The following is a 19587-nucleotide window of genomic DNA, read 5'->3' as shown; positions in this document are numbered from 1 at the left end:
GTGTCGGCTGCGATCGCTCAGCCCGGTGCTCCTCTTGATCCGACACCTCGCTCCCGGTGGTCCAGCAGGGCCCTGGTGTGTGCAGTGCTAGGCTCCTCCCCTTTAATCAGGGAGGGAGGTCTGCTATGACGCGGTGCTATGTGCCGACGGGCGTGGCGCTGTTACATGAAGCGCTGCGAAATTCACTGGTAGCACCTCAAGAGGGAGGGGAGCGCTTCCAGTAGCACCCCGCCTCCTGCCTGGGGCGCTACCACTGAATTTAATGCACAGGGGCGCTAACTTTTTCGGGGTGCTAAAATTAGCCCCGGTGACGTTAGCGACCCAAAGGGGGCGCCACTGAATTTTCCCCCTAAGAGTCTAAATGGGCTGGAGGAGCAGAGGGATCCAGGGATACAGATACACAAATCACTAAAAGTAGCGACACACGTTAATAAGGCCATTAAAAAAAAAGCACTGGGGTACATTCCTAAAGGAGCCTTCTGTTCCATGCCTAGGCGCTCTGAACCATTGCAGAGAGTGGCTGGGACACATTTCTCACACGCCGCAAGATTAACCCACACGACGACTTTGCTGTCGGTGAAGAGAGACGAGAAAGACCAAAGTGCCGTTTGCCCCTCTCATTGTGGCCCTGAAGGACTGTGTCCAGGCTGCAGTTCTGTTCCCGCCGTACGATCCTCCCCCAGATTGTCCTTTCTGAGATCCAGCCAGGTGATGCTAAACACTCAGGTGGGAAAGACAAAAATCTACAACAATGTGTTTAAAACAAAGCTGGTTTATTTGACATATATCGAGGATATTAAACTCCAGCCCAGTTACAAGAGTTATCAACATCAGCAGAAACAAACCCCAACTGTCAAAATGAACATGGTTCAGTCCAGGATGTGATTAACAGCAACAATAACAGCAGAATCCAACCTGCGCAGTCACTTGTGAACTCGCTGGTGTCTCAGCAGGTGAGATGACTGAGTGAATCCCTTCCCACACACGGAGCAGGTGAACGGCCTCTCCCCAGTGTGAACTCGCTGGTGTCTCAGCAGGTGAGATGAATTAGTAAATCACTTCCCACACTCAGAGCAGGTGAACGGCCTCTCCCCAGTGTGAATGTGCTGGTGTGTCAGAAGGTTGGATGACTGAGTGAATCCCTTCCCACACTCAGAGCAGGTGACCGGCCTCTCCCCAGTGTGAACTCGCTGGTGTCTCAGTAGGTGAGATGAACTAGTGAATCCCTTCCCACACTCAGAGCAGGTGAATGGCCTCTCCCCGGTGTGACTGCGCTTGTTTGTCGATAGGCCAGAGGATTGGCTGAAGCCTCGTCCACACACAGAACACGTGTACGGTTTCTCCCCACTGTGAACGGTGCTTTTTGCTTACATGTTCAGAGGCCGATGATATTCAGGTCCAATGAGTCGAGTGACTCTGTCAGGTCTTGATGTGATGTTTGGTTTGAGCTTCCCGTCTATAAATCCTCCCTTTCTAATACCCTGTAAAATTAATATAAAACAGGGAGCGTGAGAGACAACCCAGAAAAACAAAGGCAGGTTGTGAAAATGTAGGCCGCAAGCCTACATTTCGTTGTACTGCACTTGTGCACTAACAATGACAATAAAAGTTGATTTGATTTGATTTGATTTGAAATTGAGCTCAATTAATCTGGTCATTTGTGGGGCCGGCACTAGAGAAAAGTGACCATGAAAGCTGACTGATTGTCATAAAAACCCAACTGCTTCACTAATGTCCCTCAGGGAAGGGAATCCGCCACCTGGTCTGGGCTACACATGACTCTAGCCTCTTTGGGAGGAGAGAGAGAGGTGGGAGTGGGAGTGGGAGGGGGCGAAGGAAAGGAACTTTACACATCTGCAACTCGACCAGAACTTTGACAGAACCTCCAAAACCTGCAGCCTCCACCACCTAGAAGGACAAGGGCAGCTGTTGCATGGGAGAACCATCATCTCCAAGTTCCCCTCCAAGTCACACACCATCCTGACTTAGGCATATTCATCGTTGCTGGGTCAAAATCCTGGAACTCCTTACCTAACAACATTGTGGGAGTACCTTCACCACATGGACTGCAGCAGTTCAAGAAGGCAACTCACCACCACCTTCTCAACGGGCAACTGGGGATTGGCCATATTTGCTGCTCTTGCGAGCAACGCCCACATCCCAAGAATGAATTAAAGCAAATCTGTAGATGTAAACTGGATTAAAAGCCTGTACAGAAATACTTGTTCCTAAAACAATACTCTTTTACATTGTGGGGACAGTGTCTGTTTAACAACCTAATCTCCCCTAGAATCCACCTCCCTTGACAGTCTCACATTGGAAATTGTTGGGTCCTCCTGGGCTCAGAAGTACTGGGGGTTAAACCCAGCAGCTCCTCCTCCATCTCCACTCCAGCTCAAACTGATGCAACAAATAGACCTACACAGGCGGCCAGGGACCTACCTTCCGTCAGCCTGCAATAAAACTCTTCCCGACAGCTGCTGACTAATGGCAGCCGCAGCATCCACATTACCAGCGCCCCAGAAACCGCTCTATCCAACGCGCCGATTTCCCCGCTGAGAGTGCGCATGCTCCCCGGGGCCGTGGGCCATTCTGGGAGCCTGGCTCCTGTCCTTTTCCCAAGTCGGACTTGGTGGAACCGGCTGAAGAAACCGGGAAGCGGTGGCTCGGATAGGGGAGGCGCTGTACCCTGGGTTTCCTGGTGCCATTGGAGTATTGTGTCGAATTCTAGGCACTGCACTTTAGGAAGAATGAAAAGGCCTTAGAGATGGTGCAGAATAGATTTACAAGAATGGTTCCAGGGATAAGGGATGAGGGACTTCAGTTACGTGGCTAGACTGGAGAAGCTGGGGTGGTTCTCCTTAGAGCAGGGAAGGTTGAGAGGAGATTTAAGAGAGTGTTCAAAATCATGAGGGTTCTGGACAGAGTAGATAGAGAGAAACTGTTACCATTGGCGGAAGGGCCGAGAACCAGAGGACACAGATTTAAGGTGATTGGCAGAAGAACCAAAGGCAACATGAGGAAAAACTTTTTTACGCAGCGAGTGGTTAGGATCTGGAATGCACTGCCTGAAAGGGTGGTGGAGGCAGATTCAATCATGGCTTTCAAAAGGGAATTGGATAAGTACCTGAAGTAAAGAAATGTGCAGGGTTACGGGGAAAGGGCGGAGAGTGGGACTTGCTGAAGTGATCTTGCAGTGAGCCGGCACGGGCTCGATGGGCCGAATGGCCTCCTTCTGTGCTGTAACCATTCTATGATTCTATAAAATATTAGAAAGTTTTTTCCACAGAAGCACGGGGTTTATCTGCTTTTATTGATGAATTTAAAAAGTCTCTATTAAAACCTGAGCCAGTGTGTTGTGAGACAAAGAGCCTTGTGTCCAATAAGGGGAATAAAGGCCCACAGCCTCCCCTGGCCCTGGGCCCTGAACAAGGGACTGGAGAAACTCGCTGCCCTGCGGATCAGACAATCAGCTGGCGCTAGTCCCACCCCTCAGGCTCCCCGATTGGTTGGAGGACCGGCCGCCGGCTTGCTCCTCCAGCCCCGCCCGCTCCCTATTGGTCGGAAGCTCCCGTCAATCAGGCCGCGGGCCCGGGTCACGTGTCCTCGAGGAGATCACGTGAACCGTCCAACTGACGCCGCTTGGTCCGGGGCCTCGCGGACTCTAAGGTTTTTCTCTTTCTCTTTATTCTCCCCGATCCACCCCACCCCCCAAACCCCGCACGATTCTCCACCCAATCGGAACGGAGAAAACTCACTTTGCGTCACCGATCACGACTCTGGAAATGACACCAAGGCCTTTCCCCGGAATGCCCCGCGCCGACTCCGTCCGACAGGATCCGAGTGCGCAGGCGCAGCTCCGAGTGGGGGAGGGGGTTGTTCTCCTCTGGGCATGCGCGGTTATTACCCTTGGTGACCGGGAGGGGTCGCTGTGCCAGACTCAGCAGAAACCGCCGTCCCACATGCGCATGCGCGGACTTTCGGCTGTCAATCAACCATCAGCCAGAAGAGGTCGCTGGTGAGACCAGTGAAGAAAGAAAGACTTGCATTTATATAGCGCCTTTCACCGCCGGACGTCCCAAAGTGCTTTACAGCCAATGAAGTACTTTTGAAATGTTGTCACTGTTGTAATGTAGGAAACGTGGCAGTCAATTAGCGCACAGCAAGCTCCCACAAACAGCAATCTGATAATGACCAGATAGTCTATCTTCTTGTTATGTTAATTGAGGGATAAATATTGGCTAGGACACTGGGGAGAACTCCCCTGCTCTTTCCCACATTACAACAGTGACTACACTCCAAAAGTACTTCATTGGCTGTAAAGCACTTCAAGACGTCTGCTGGTCATGAAAGGCACTATATAAATGCAAGTCTTTCTTTCACAAAATAGTGTCATGGGATCTTTTACATCCACCTGAGAGAGCAGATGGGGCCTCAGTTTAACGTCTCATCCAAAAGATGGCAGCTCCGACAGTGCCGCACTCCCTCAGCACTGCACTGGAGTGTCAGCCTAGATTTTTGTGCTCAAGTCTCTGGGCTGGGACTTGAACCCACAACGTTCTGACTCAGAGGCGAGAGTGCTACCAACTGAGTCACAGCTGACACTAAAGAACAAGCAGTTCTGACGACAGGTCATTGGCCTGAAACGTTAACTCTGTTTCTGTCTCCACAGATGCTGCCTGACCTGCTGAGTATTTCCAGCATTTTCTGTTTTTATTAAAGAAACGAGGGAGTGATTGCTGACAGGAAGAATGTTGGGTCATCCTGCGCATGTGCACCTCCCTGACGGCTGAGGCGAAACACCGACTCGCCCCCATCTGAGCCGCGCACGCGTACCAGATGTTGTGGCTCCGCATGCGCGCCCGATGTTCCAACCGCGGGGTTTTGTGCGCTGAGCATGCATGTTGCGGACTGATTGGGACGGGTGATTGTGGAGGAGGAGGGAGAGCGTGGGGGCCATGAGCACATGCACGGGACTCAGTCAACAGAGCGCTTTCTGGAGCGCGGGGGCTTGTGGGTATTACAGCCGCCATTTACTGCTGATCCTTTCAACCAACCTGTGCAGAAGCTGGAGCTTGAAAATCAGCTTCACTGCCCCTCGGGTCGGAAAGAGGAAAATTAAACAACAGTTTGCCTCTGATCCTTTTCTGAACTCAATTTACGGGGTTATAGAAGTGGAGCAGTTACAGACGGGAAGCTCAGACCAAACATCATGTCAAGATCTGACAGAGTCGCTCGATTCATCCGGACCTGAATATCATCGGCCTTTGCACATGGAAGGAGAAAGCAGCGATCGCAGCGATGACAAACCGCACACGTGTTCGGTGTGTGGACGTGGATTCAGCCGATTGCCTGACCTGGCAAGACACATGCACCATCACACTGGGGAGAAACCGGGTAAAGGATTCAGTTCCCCGTCTGCATTGGAAGTTCAATGGCGCAGTCGCACCAGGGACAGTCTGTTCACCTGCTCCGTGTGTGGAAAGGGATTTGTTTGTTCATCCCACCTGCAAACACACCAGCGAGTTCACACTGACGAGAGACCATTTCAGTGTTCTGACTGTGGGAAGAGCTTTAAAAGCTTCGGGGAGCTGAAGTGACACCATCGAGTTCACACTGGGGAGAGGCAGTTCACCTGCTCCAAGTATGGGAAGGGATTCACTGTTTCATCCACCCTGCAGACACACCAGTGAGTTCACACTGATGAGAGATCCTTTAAATGTTCTGACTGTGGGAAAAGCTTTAAAAGCTCCGGGCGTTAAAGTCGCCAAGGAAGATCAGCTTGTCGCCCGTTGGGACTCGGGTCAGGGATTGTTCGAGGCTGGAGTAGAATTCCTCTTTGGTCTCATCTGTGGCTTCCAATGTTGGGGCGAATGCACTGATGACTGTAGCACACTGGTTCCGGGCTAGGGTGAGCTGAAGAGTCATGACGTGCATGTTTATATCGCTAGGAGAGTCTCTGAGATGCCCAACTAATTCATTTTTTATGGCGAAGCCTACCCCATGGAGGCGGCGTTCTTCTTCAGGTTTGCCTTTCCAGAAGAAGGTGTAGCCACCACCTTGTTCCTTGAGCTGGCCTTCCCCTGCCCGCCGGGTCTCACTTAGGGTGGCGATGTCAATGTCGAAATGTCTGAGCTCCCAGGCAACGATAGCAGTATGGTGTTCCGGTCTGTCACTGTTGGGGTTGTCCATGAGGCTCCTGACGTTCCAGGTCCCGAACTTCATTTTAAAGGGTGGGAGATGCCTGTGCGTGAATTCTTTTAACGTGGGGTGGCCGTTACACACCAGCTACCACACGGGGAGGTGTGATCGGCAGAGAGGGGGTAGGGAAAGCCAACTCCAACGGTACCCTCCTCCTGTCGAAATGATTAGAACATGGCCTTGTCATAACCAACACCTTGCTCCATCAGAGAGACAAGTACAAGGCTTCATGGCAGCACCCTCGCTCCAAGCACTGGCATCTGCTGGACTACGTCATCGTCCGAGCGAGGGACCGCAAGGACGTCCGCATCACCCGCGCCATGACAGGAGCTGATGACTGCTGGACAGACCACCGCCTAATCCGCTCTGTCATCTCCATCAACGTAGCCCCAAAACAGCGGTGGCAACAGAAACAATGCCGCAGGAAAATCAATGCTGGAGCACTCAAAGACCCTGCCAAGAAAGCCCTATTCAGCCTCCGCCTCACAAACAACCTGACGACTCCCAGTGATGCAGAAACACAGAGTGTCCACAGTGCCTGGTCTCCACTCAAGGCCTCCATAATCAGCACCTGTGAAGAGACGCTCGGTCACTCGACCAGGAAACACCAAGACTGGTTCGACGAGAATGACCAGGAGATCCAGGAGCTAATAAGCCACAAGTGCAAGGCATTTCTGATCTGGAAACAGTAACATAACTCGAGAGCAAGAAAGCAGCTCTACAGACGCCTGAAGGCTGAGGTCCAACAAAAAACTTGTGACCTAAAGATCAGGTGGCGGGAGGAGAAAGCGCAGGAGATCCAGCAGCTAGCCGACAACCATGACATGTGTGGATTCTTTAGCGCAGTCAGGATCACCTACGGCCCAAGCACCCAAGGCCCTACCCCACTGCTGGCCAAGAATGGAGAGGTACTCATCAAGGACAGAGAGGCAGTCAGTGCCCGCTGGAAGGAGCACTTCGAAGATCTCCTTAACCGTGACTCTGTCTTCAATGCGAGTGTCCTCAACTCCATCCCGCAGCTTGCTACCCACCACGTTCTCAGTACAACCCCAGTCCGGCATGAGGTTGAAAAGGCCATCCGACAACTGAAGAACAACAAGGCCTCAGGAGCAGATGGGATCCCCACTGAGGCACTAAAGCATGGCGGAGAAGCACTACTGGTGCGAATTCATGAACTAATTTCTCTTATCTGGAAGGAGGAGAGCATGCCAGGGGATCTCAGAGATGCCGTAATTGTGACCATCTTCAAGAAAGGTGACAAGTCCGATTGCGGTAATTGCAGAGGAGTTTCCCTGCTGTCTGCCACAGGGAAAGTAATCTCAAGAATCCTCCTCAATCGCCTTCTCCCAGTGGCCGAAGAGCTCCTCCCAGAGTCGCAAAGCGGATTCCACCCACTAAGGGGCACAATGGACATGACCTTCACCGCACATCAATTACAAGAGAAATGCAGGGAACAGCACCAGCCACTGTACATAGCCTTCTTTGACCTCACAAACGCCTTCGACACTGTCAACCGTGAGGGATTATGGAGTGTCCTCAAATTCGTCTGCCCTCAAAACTTTGTCACCATCCTCCGCCTGATCCTGACCAACGGTTCCACCACAGACCCAATTCACGTACGAACCGGGGTCAAGAAAGGCTGTGTCATTGCACCAATGCTCTTCTCGATCTTCCTTGCTGCAATGCTCCATCTCACCCTCAGTAAGCTCCCCACTGGAGTGGAGCTAATCTACAGAACAAACGGGGAACCTCCATCGCCTCCAGTCCAGATCCAAAGTCATCCCATTCTCTGTCGTCGAATTACAATATGCAGACGACGCTTGCGTCTGAACTCACTCAGAGGTCGAACTCCAAACCATCGTCAACACCTTCACCGAAGCATATGAGAGCTTGGGCCTTACACTAAACATCCGTAAGACAAAGGTCCTCTACCAACCTGCCCCCGCCACACAGTACTGCCCCCCAATTATCAAAATCCACGTGGACCATTTTCCATATCTCGGGAGCCTACTGTCAACAAGGGCAGACATCGATGACGAAGTCCAACACCGCCTTCAGTGTGCCAGAGCAGCCTTCGGTCGCCTGAGGAAGAGAGTGTTTGAAGACCAGGACCTCAAACCCGGCACTAAGCTCATGGTCTACAGAGCGGCAGTGATACCCGCCCTGCTTTATGCCTCAGAGACATGGACCATGTACAGCAAAGCACTAGAGAGGTACCACCAATGCTGCCTCCGCAAGATCCTGCAAATCTATTGGCAGGATAGGCGCACCAACATCAGTGTTCTCGCTCAGGCCAACATCCCGAGCATCGAAGCTTTGACCACGCTCGATCAGCTCCGATGGACGGGTCACATCGTCCATATGCCCGCTACGAGACTCCCAAAACAAGCGCTCTACTCGGAGCTCCGACACGGCAAGAGAGCCCCAGATGGGCAGAGGAAACGCTTCAAGGACACCCTCAAAGCCTCACTGAAAATGTGGAACATCCCCACCGACACCTGGGAATCCCTGGCGCAAGACCGCACAAAGTGGAGGAGAAACATCCGGGAAGCAGCCGAACATTTCGAGTCTGTTCGCTAGGAGCAAGCGGAAGCCAAGTGCAGGCAGCACAAGGAGTGCACGTCAACCCAAGCACCCCACCCACCCGTCCCTTCAACCACCGTCTGCCCCACCTGTGACAGAGACTGTAGGTCCCGAATTGGACTCATCAGTCACCTGAGAACTCATTTTTACTGAGGAAGCGAGTCATCCTCGGTTCCGAGGGACTGCCTAAGAAGAAGAAGAAAAGCTCCGGGGAGTTGAAGTGACACCAACACCTACACACTGGGGAGAGGCAATTCACCTGCTCCGTGTGTGGGAAGGGATTCGCTCGGTCCTCCGACCCGCTGTCACATCAGCGAGTTCACACTGGAGAGAGACCATTCACCTGCTCAGTGTGTGGGAAGGGATTCACTGTGTCATCCACCCTCCTGTCACACCAGCTTGTTCACACTGACGAGAGACCCTTTAAATGTTCTGACTGTGGGAAGAGCTTTAAAAGCTCGAAGAGCCTTAAGAGACACCAGCGTCTTCAGACTGATCATAGAATCTAACAGCAGAGAAGGAGGTGATTCGGCCCATCGTGTATGTGCCGGCTCTTTGAAAGAGCTCTCCAATTTAGACCCAAACCCCAGCTTTATCCCCAGAACTCTGCAAACTAGTCCTCTTCAAGTACATGTCCAATTACCATTTGAAAGTTCCTGTGGAACCTGATTCCAGCATCCTTTCAGATGGTGCATTCCAGATCTTAACAACCCTCTGTGTGAAAACAATTCTCCTCATTCCCCTCTAGTTCTTTTAGCAACTATTTTAAATCTGTGACCTTTGGTTACCGACCCACTTGCCAGAGTGAACAGTTTCTCCCTACTTGCTCGATCAAAACCCCTCATCATTTTGAATAACTCTATTAGGTCTCCTCTTAACCTTCTCTGCTCTAAGGGGAACAATCCCAGCTTCTCCAATCTCTCCACATAACTGAAGTCCCTCATCCCTGGTACCATCTTGGTCAACCTCCTCTGTACCCTCTCCAAGGCCTTGACATCCTTCCTAAAGTGTGGTGCCCAGAACTGTGCACAAGACTCCAGCTGAGGCCAAAACCCTGCAGCTGTACAAAACCTTGGTTAGACCACACCTGGAGTACTGTGAGCAGTTCTGGGCACCACACCTTAGGAAGGATATATTGGCCTTGGAGGGAGTGCAGCGTAGGTTTACCAGAATGATACCCGGACTTCAAGGGTTTTAAGTTACGGGGAAAGATTACACAAATTAGGGTTGTATTCCCTAGAATTTAGAAGGTTAAGGTGTGATCTGTTCGAAGTTTTCAGGATATTAAGGGGAACAGATAGGGTAGATAGAGAGAAACTATTTCCGCTGGTTGGGGATTCTAGGACTGGGGGCATAGTCTAAAAATTAGAGCCAGACCTTTCAGGAGTGAAATTAGGAAACACTTCTACACACAAAGGGTGGTAGAAGTTTGGAACTCTCTTCCGTAATCGGCCATTGATGCGAGATCAATTGTTAATTGTAAATCTGAGATTGATAGGTTTTTGTTACCCAAAGGTATTAAGGGATATGGGCCAAAGGCGGGTGTATGGAGTTAGGTCGCAGATCAGCCATGATCATATTGAATGGCGGAACAGGCTCGAGGGGCTGAATGGCCTCCTCCTGTCCTATGTTCCTAACTAGTGATTTGTAAAGGTTTAGTGTAACTTCCTTGTTTTTGTATTCAATGGCCCTGTTTACAAAGCCAAGTATCCCATACGCTTTCTGTACCGCCTCACCAACTTGTGTGGCACTTTCAAAGATTTGTGAATATGGACCCCCAGGTCCCTCTGCTCTTGCACCCCCTCAAAATAGTCCCATTTAGATTATACGGCCTCTCCCTGTTGTTTTTCACAAAGTGCATCACTTCACACTTATCCTCATTTAATTTCATCTGCCTTGTGTCTGCTCATTTCACAGTCTGTCTCTGTCCTCCTGAAGTCTGCTACTACTGTGCTCACTATTTACAACGTTGCCAAGTTTTGTATCCTCCGTAAACTTCAAACTTGTACACCTATACCCAAGTCCAGGTCAGTTATATATAACAAGAAAAGCAGTGGTCCTAATCCCGACCCCTGTGGGAACCCACTGCATACTTCCCTCCAGTCAGAAAAACATCCCTCAGCACTGCTCACTGCCTCCTCTCCCTTAGCCAATTATACCCAAATTACCATCAGCCCTTTAATTCCCTGTGCTTCTATTTTCTGAGTAAGTCTCTTATGTGGTACTTTATCAAATGCCTTTTAAAAGTCCATGTATACAACATCTGCTGCACTACCTTCATCAACCCTCTGTTACTTCATCAAAGAACTCAATCAGTTTAGTCAGACACGATTTACCTTTAACAAATCCATACTGGCTGCCCCTTATTAACCCATGCTTCTCCAAGTGAGAATTAATTTTGTCCTTGACAATGGTCTTTAGTCGTTCACCCATCACTGACATTAGACTGATTGGCCTGTAGTTACCAGGTTTATCCCTCTCCCCTTTTTTGAACAGAGTGTAACATTTGCAATCCTCTAGTCTTCTGGCACCACTCCCATATATCTGAGGGAGATTGAAAGATTGTGGTCAGAGCTTCTGCTATCTCCACCCTAGCTTCTCTCAGCAATCTAGGATGCATCCATCTGGACTGGGTGACTTGTTAACTTTGAGTGGTGATAACCTACTTAGCACCTCCTTTCTATCCATTTTTATCCAATTTCTCTACTCCCCCCTCCTCTACTGCGACATTAACTTCATCCTTTTCTTTTGTGAAGACAGATACTAAGTACTCATTGAGTACCTCAGCCACGCCCTCTGCCTCCGTATGATGAGATCCTATTTGGTCCCTAATCGGCCCCACCATTCCTTTAACTATCCTTTTACTTTTCATACGTTTATAAAATATTTTTGGGTTCCCTTTTACGTTACCCACTAATCTTTTCTCATAGTCTCTCCCTTGTGTCAGCTGTGTCTCAGTGGGTAGCACACTCGCCTCTGAGTCAGAAGGTTGGGGGTTCTAGTCCCACTCCAGGGACTTGAGCACATAAAGTTTGGCTGACACTCCAGTGCAGTGCTGAGGGATCACTGCACTGTCAGAGGTGCCGTCTTTCTGATGAGACTTTAAACTGAGGTCCCATCTGCTCCCTCAGGTGGATGTAAAAGATCCCATGGCACTATTTTGAAGAAGAGTAGGGGAGTTATCCCCGGTGTCCTGGCCGATATTTATCCCTCAACCAACATCACTGTTGCCTCACAGCGCCAGGGACCCGGGTTCAAATCCGGCCTCGGGTGACTGTCTGTGTGGAGTTTGCACATTCTCCCCGTGTTTGCGTGGGTTTCCTCCGGGTGCTCCGGTTTCCTCCCACAGTCCAAAGATGTGCGGGTTAGGTTGATTGGCTATGATAAATTGACCCTTAGTGTTAGGGGGATTAAATACGTGGGGTTACGGGGATAGGCAGGGATATGTTTTGGTCTAGGGGTTACGGGGATCGGGTGGGATATGTGTCGGTGCAGGCTCGATGGGCCGAAATGGCCTCTATCTGCACTGTGGGGTTTCTGTGATTCTGTGATAACAAAAACAGATTATCTGGTTATTATCACAGTGCTGTTTGTGGGAGCTTGCTGTGCGCAAATTGGCTGCTGTGTTTCCCCCATTACAACAGTGACTCCACTTCAAAAATTACTTCATTGGCTGTATAGAGCTTTGAGATGTCTGGTGGTCGTGAAAGGCGCTATATAAATGCAAGTCTTTCTTTCATATATCCTTTTTCAATTTCCCCCGCACTCTCTGTATTCTCCTGGTTTTTGACTGTATTCTGTACCTGACATTTGTCGTAAACCTCCTTTTTCTGTTTTATTCTAACCTCTACATCCTTTGTCATCGGGAGCTCGAGCTTTGGACGCCCCATCTTTCCTCCTTATGGGAATATGCTTGGTTTGTACCTGGTGTCAAATTTTGTTTTATAACGTGAAGCGCGTTGTGACATTTTACTACATTAAAGACGTTATATAAATAGAAGTTGTTGTTATTGTCTGAAACTAACAAATTCCACAGAGGAAAAAGAACAGTATTTTTACTCCCAAATATTAAATATTTTGTTCCACGGGGTTTATCTGCTTTTACTCATGAATTTTAAAAGCCCATACTAAAACCTGAGCCAGTGTGTTGTGAGACAAAGAGCCTTGTGTCCAATAAGGGGAATAAAGGCCCACAGCCTCCCCTGGCCCTGGGCCCTGAACAAGGGACTGGAGAAACTCGCTGCCCTGCGGATCAGACAATCAGCCGGCTCTAGTCCCGCCCCTCGGGCGCCCCGATTGGTTGGAGGACCCACCGCCGGCTCGCTCCTCCAGCCCCACCCTGCTCTTCCTATTGGTCCAAGCTCCCGTCAATCACCCGGGCAGTGTGAGCTGAGCATGCGCGGACCTTGGCAGCAGCCACTGACACATCAGGTGAGAGAGCTCAGGGAGCGGGTTCATGAACCCCGGGGGGGGAGGCTGCGAGATTCTCAGCAGCTCAGCTCTGCTCGGTGCTGTGTGAATGGGCTGCTCCACACCCCAGCTACTCACGGGGATTGCCAGTGCGGAGGGCCCAGTGCAGAAGGCCCAGGGTAGAAGACCCAGAGGAGAGTTTCCTAGGCGGGAGGCCCAACACGGAGGACCCCAGGCGGGGGGCCTAGGGCGGAGCAGCTGGTCGCCAGAAGCGGAGTCGGGAGATGCTGTGGGTGAGCATGCTGCACGGTTTCTAAAGGTGAAGAGCGGTCTCCGGCCCGAATGAGTTCCAGCGGCCCCACCTGTGCTCCATCTGGTGGCTGCTGTGAGGCTTTGTTTCGGTGATGGGATCGGGTTTGTGCGCCGCCATTTGGTGGAGGAAAGACAGACTGTTCCCATCTATAGTATGGTGCTTGAACAGCCATAAGATGGGAAAAGAGAATGGGATAAAAGTAAAAAAGGAAAATAAAAGACAAAACAAGGTATATCAGCAAGGAATAACGAATGTCTTGATGGTTGGGTCCTGTGAGTGATAACAGCAAGAAGGGAATTTGAGTAGTCGTTTTCCTCTTTTACAGGATTTGAGAAAGTGGTCGGCTTCTTTTCTGTGGAAAGGTTGAAGACTGTGGATAAGGATTATGACATTATATGGTTGGATAACATCAAGTGAAGGCGAGGAGTTATTAGAGTGCCAATAGGACTGGCGTTGAACTGGTATTACTTGTTTTTGAAGAAGTTTCGGGTTCTGGTTAAAAGTAGTTTACTTGAAGTCTTAATTGATTTTTTGATATGGTTGTGGGATTTTCTATATTGTGGTGTTATTTAGTGTTAAAGCCTTCCTTAATCGAACGAACGAACGCTCTAGTGAACGCACACATGCGGATACAAATATATGCACGCGCGCACGCATACACAATGGAACTTACGTTCGACCGAATGAAGGGCCCTCGCTCTCCAGGATAGGGGTCATTCGGTGAGCGTGAGGCCTGCCGGATGGATGAACGGACGCACGCATGCACACAGGTAGACAAATGATACGCACGCTTACACAATGGAACATACGTTCGACCGAATGAAGGGCCCTCGCTCCCCAGGTGAAAGTCGGCTTGGTGAGTGTGAGGCCTGCCGGACAGATGAACGAACACATAGGCATGCACGCAGATAGAAACGGCACACGTACGCAGTCATGCACATGGAACTTACGCTTGAGCGAACGAACGGACGAATGAATGACTGAATGATTGAACAATGCCAGTTGGACTGGCGTGTACGGATTCTTGGTTTATTAAGTAGTTGCAGTTTGTACTGTAAACATTATTGATTTACCTGTAAAATTTATTGTTGTATTTATATTGTTGACCATAATTGGTCAATGAATGTAATGGATTTACTATGTAACTGTTGACTTGTATGAGTACTGTTGTACTTGAATGTTAAAATTTAAAAAAAAGGACAACAGGTTATACCAAGCAAAAATGAAGAGTTACTAGATTGCCAGTAGGACTGGTATGTATTGTTTTTTTACTATGGGTACCTGTATTGTTGACATTGGTTTTGTCTGAAAAAATTTATGATTGTATTTGTACTGTTAATCCTAAAGCTGTTTCTTCTAAGGCTTAGCTTTATTGTGGTTAATGAATGTAATGGATTTATCATGTAATTGATGAATTGTAACAAGTACTACCAGATTTAAACAAAAGATTAATGAACAGCGGGGGGACGTGGGCTGCTCACACCCCGAGCTCAGGGGGCGGGTTCATGAACCCCGGGGGAGGCTGCGAGATTCTCAGCAGCTCAGCTCTGCTCGGTGCTGTGTGAACGGGCTGCTCCACACCCCGGCTGCTCACGGGGAACGCCAGTGCGGAGGGCCCAGTGCAGAAGGCCCAGGGTGGAAGACCCAGAGGAGAGTGTCCTAGGTGGGAGGCCCAGCACGGAGGACCCCAGGCGGGGGGCCTAGGGCGGAGCGGCTGGTCGACAGAAGCGGAGTCGGGAGATGCTGTGGGTGAGCATGGTGCACGGTTTCTAAAGTTGAAGAACGGTCTCCGACCCAAATGAGTTCCAGCGGCCCCGTCTGTGCTCCATCTGGTGGCAGCTGTGAGGCTTTATTTCGGTGATGGGATCGGGTTTGTGCGCCGCCATTTGGTGGAGGAAAGACAGACTGTTTCCATCTATAGTATGGTGCTTGAGCGGCCATAAGATGGAAAAGAAAACGAGATAAAAGTAAAAACGGAAAATAAAAGACAAAACAAGGTATATCGGCAAGGAATAATGAATGTCTTGATGGCTGGGTCCTGTGAGTGATAACAGGAAGAATAAGGGAATTTGAGTACTCGTTTTCCTCTTTTACGGGATTTGAGAAAGTGGTCGGCTTCTTTTCTGTGGAGAAGTTGAAGACTGTGGATAAGGATCATGACATTATATGGTTGGATAACATCAAGTGAAGACGAAGAGTTATTAGAGTGCCAATAGGACTGGCGTTGAACTGGTATTTACTTGTTTGTTGAAGAAGTTTTGGGTTCTGGTTAAAAGTAGTTTACTTGAAGTCTTAAGTGATTTTTTGATGTGGTTGTGGGATTTTGTATATTGTGGTGTTATTAGTGTTAAAACCTTCCTTAATCGAACGAACGCTCTAATGAACGCACGCATGCGGATACAAATATATGCACGCACGCACAATGGAACTTACGTTCGACCGAATGAAGGGCCCGCTCTCCAGGATGGGGTTCAGTCGGTGAGCGTGATGCCTGCCGGACGGATGAACGAACGCACACAGGTAGACAAATGATACGCACGCTTACACAATGGAACTTACGTTCGGCCGAATGAAGGGCCCTCGCTCCCCAGGTGAAAGTCGACTTGGTGAGTGTGAAGCCTGCCGGACAGATGAACACATGCATGCATGCAGATAAAAACAGCACACATGTACGCAGTCATACACATGGAACTTACGCTTGAGTGAACGAACTGACGAATGGAGGAATGAATGACTGAATGATGGAACAATGCCAGTAGGACTGGCGTGTACGGATTCTTGGTTTATTAAATAGTTGCAGTTTGTACTGTAAACATTATTGATTTACCTGTAAAATTTATTGTTGTATTTATATTGTTGACCATAATTGGTCAATGAATGTAATGGATTTACTATGTAACTGTTGAGTTGTATAAGTACTGTTGTCCTTTTTAAAAAAAAATTACATTGAAGTACAACAGGTTATATAAAGCAAAAATGAAGAGTTACTAGATTGCCAGTAGGACTGGTATGTATTGTTTTTATAAAAAAAAAAGAACCCCGGGGGGACGCGGGCCGCTCACACCCCGAGCTCAGGGAGCGGGTTCATGAACCCCGGGGGGACGCGGGCCGCTCACACCCCGAGCTCAGGGAGCGGGTTCATGAACCCCGGGGGGACGCGGGCCGCTCACACCCCGAGCTCAGGGAGCGGGGTCATGAACCCCGGGGGGACGCGGGCCGCTCACACCCCGAGCTCAGGGAGCGGGTTCATGAACCCCGGGGGGACGCGGGCCGCTCACACCCCGAGCTCGGGGAGCGGGTTCATGAACCCCGGGGGGACGTGGGCCGCTCACACCCCGAGCTCAGGGAGCGGGTTCATGAACCCCGGGGGGACGCGGGCCGCTCACACCCCGAGCTCAGGGAGCGGGTTCATGAACCCCGGGGGGACGCGGGCCGCTCACACCCCGAGCTCAGGGAGCGGGTTCATGAACCCTGGGGGGACGCGGGCCGCTCACACCCCGAGCTCAGGGAGCGGGTCCATGAACCCTGGGGGGATGCGGGCCGCTCACACCCCGAGCTCAGGGAGCGGGTTCATGAACCCCGGGGGGACGCGGGCCGCTCACACCCCGAGCTCAGGGAGCGGGTTCATGAACCCCGGGGGGACGCGGGCCGCTCACACCCCGAGCTCGGGGAGCGGGTTCATGAACCCCGGGGGGACGCGGGCTGCTCACACCCCGAGCTCAGGGAGCGGGTTCATGAACCCCGGGGGGACGCGGGCCGCTCACACCCCGAGCTCGGGGAGCGGGTTCATGAACCCCGGGGGGACGCGGGCCGCTCACACCCCGAGCTCAGGGAGCGGGTTCATGAACCCCGGGGGGACGCGGGCCGCTCACACCCCGAGCTCAGGGAGCGGGTTCATGAACCCCGGGGGGACGCGGGCCGCTCACACCCCGAGCTCAGGGAGCGGGTTCATGAACCCTGGGGGGACGCGGGCCGCTCACACCCCGAGCTCAGGGAGCGGGTCCATGAACCCTGGGGGGATGCGGGCCGCTCACACCCCGAGCTCAGGGAGCGGGTTCATGAACCCCGGGGGGACGCGGGCCGCTCACACCCCGAGCTCAGGGAGCGGGTTCATGAACCCCGGGGGGACGCGGGCCGCTCACACCCCGAGCTCGGGGAGCGGGTTCATGAACCCCGGGGGGACGCGGGCTGCTCACACCCCGAGCTCAGGGAGCGGGTTCATGAACCCCGGGGGGACGCGGGCCGCTCACACCCCGAGCTCAGGGAGCGGGTTCATGAACCCCGGGGGGACGCGGGCCGCTCACACCCCGAGCTCAGGGAGCGGGTTCATGAACCCCGGGGGGACGCGGGCCGCTCACACCCCGAGTGCGGCCCCAGGCCCCATTATTAAAACACTCAACATTATCCGCTTCACAAACACCCGGGGTGGGCCTCAGGCCCCAAACAAGAGCCTCCGGGCCGGGCGTTTGCCCCGAGCGGGGCGGCAGCTGCGGGGCTTTCTCCTGGTGACAGGCCCAGGTTAACGGCCGCCATCTTGAGAGGCTCAGGGGGCAGCAGGGCGCATGCGCGGCCCCCTTGGCCAGGAACCAGGAGGAGAGAATCTTGTCAATTTCTATCCTGGACTCACAGTGATGGCTTTTGTAAACTCCTTTTACGGGCTGTGAGAAGGGCAGCATTTACACACCGCAAACTCAAACCAAACATCACATCGAGATCTGACAAGAGTCACTCCATTCATCAGCACCCAAATATCATCGGCCTCTGAATGTGGAAGGAGAAATGTTTGTCTCTCCTGTCTGTGGGAAAAGATTTCAAACATCAGTGTGAGTGGAAAAGCACCGAGACACCCACACCCGAGTGAGAGTGTTCCAGTGCACTGACTGTGGAAAGAGCTTTAACCAGTTACACAGCCTGAAAAAACATCGCACCGTTCATAGTGAGGAGAAACCATACACGTGTTCTGTGTGTGGATGAGGCTTCAACTGATTTTCCAACCTGGAGAGACACAAGGACCAGGTACTGAAATTGGATGATCAGCCATGATCGCATTGAATGGTGGAGCAGGCTCGAGGGGCCGAATGGCCTACTCCTGCTGCTATCTTCTATGTTTCTGTTGCAGCTGTTAATCACATCCAGGATTGAACCATGTTCACTCTGACAGTTGGGATTTGATTCTGCTGATGTTAATATCTAGAATAACTGGGCTTGATATTAACATTCTGGACAAATCTATATCTATATATATATAAATCGGTACTTCTGTCTGTCTGTCTGTCATTCTGTCTGTCATCGCGTGTGCGTCTGTCGGGTATGCGCTCGAAAGTTACAGGGCGTACCTACGCACGCGTTACCTCCAAAGAAAGCTTACGCTTCCGAGACGGTTTTAAGCGTATTTACGTTTCGGCCGGGCTAAAATCGCGCCCGCGGTATCCCAAAAACGTTAACGTTCCGCTCATTAGCATCTCATTATCCGCTCATTAGCGACAGAGTGACCTCGAGCTCGACCAATCGTACGCCGGGTTGCTGGCATGTGCCGCCGGACCAATCGGTGCGTGTGTGGCCGGGCTTTATCCTTCTGAACTGAGGTGAGTCGCCGCCATCTTGATTCCAAACTTTTCCTTTCTTTTTCCCGCTTTCTGCGTCTTAAAAAAAAAACGTTGCTTTTAAAACACATATTGTTTTTCAAAAAAATGATTTAGAAAGTAATTAACTTATCTAATCTCATTAATTTTCCTACCTTTCCCCGTTTTTCCAGGTAGGCCTAGAAGCCTCGGCGTCTCCTCTGCACCCACACCCGAGCTAGGCACCTCCCGGCCCCACTCGAAGGCTGGAGGGCCGAGCCTCAGCCCGGCGCCGCTAGGGTGCGCGCGCAGCAGGAGCTGAGACGCGGCGTGTCTCTCTGGCTCAGCCGGGGGGCGGGGCTAGCTGAGCGTCCAGCGTTACCCTGGCAACCGGGCCGGCCGGCCGTCTCACAGCCGCAATCGGCGGTCTTGAAGCCAGCTCGGGAGGGCGGGGCTCCGGAGGGCGGTGGGCCGTGCTCGGAAGATCGGGCCTCCGGAGTTCGGTGCTTGGGGTGGGTG

General features: G+C 51.4%; 1 pseudogene; it reads right to left on the bottom strand.

The window, feature by feature from the left end:
- Positions 1–756: 756 nt before the first annotated feature.
- The window catches only part of LOC147118565 (uncharacterized), a 35946-nt pseudogene continuing 17115 nt past the window's right edge, over positions 757–19587 (bottom strand).

This window comes from Somniosus microcephalus, chromosome 4 (assembly GCF_052327205.1).
Source record: "Somniosus microcephalus isolate GS21.2 chromosome 4, FLI_Smic_1.0, whole genome shotgun sequence".
Lineage (NCBI taxonomy): Eukaryota > Metazoa > Chordata > Chondrichthyes > Squaliformes > Somniosidae > Somniosus > Somniosus microcephalus.
The sequence above is the reverse complement of the archived record's forward strand: the minus strand, read 5'-3'. Positions and strand labels throughout refer to the sequence as shown.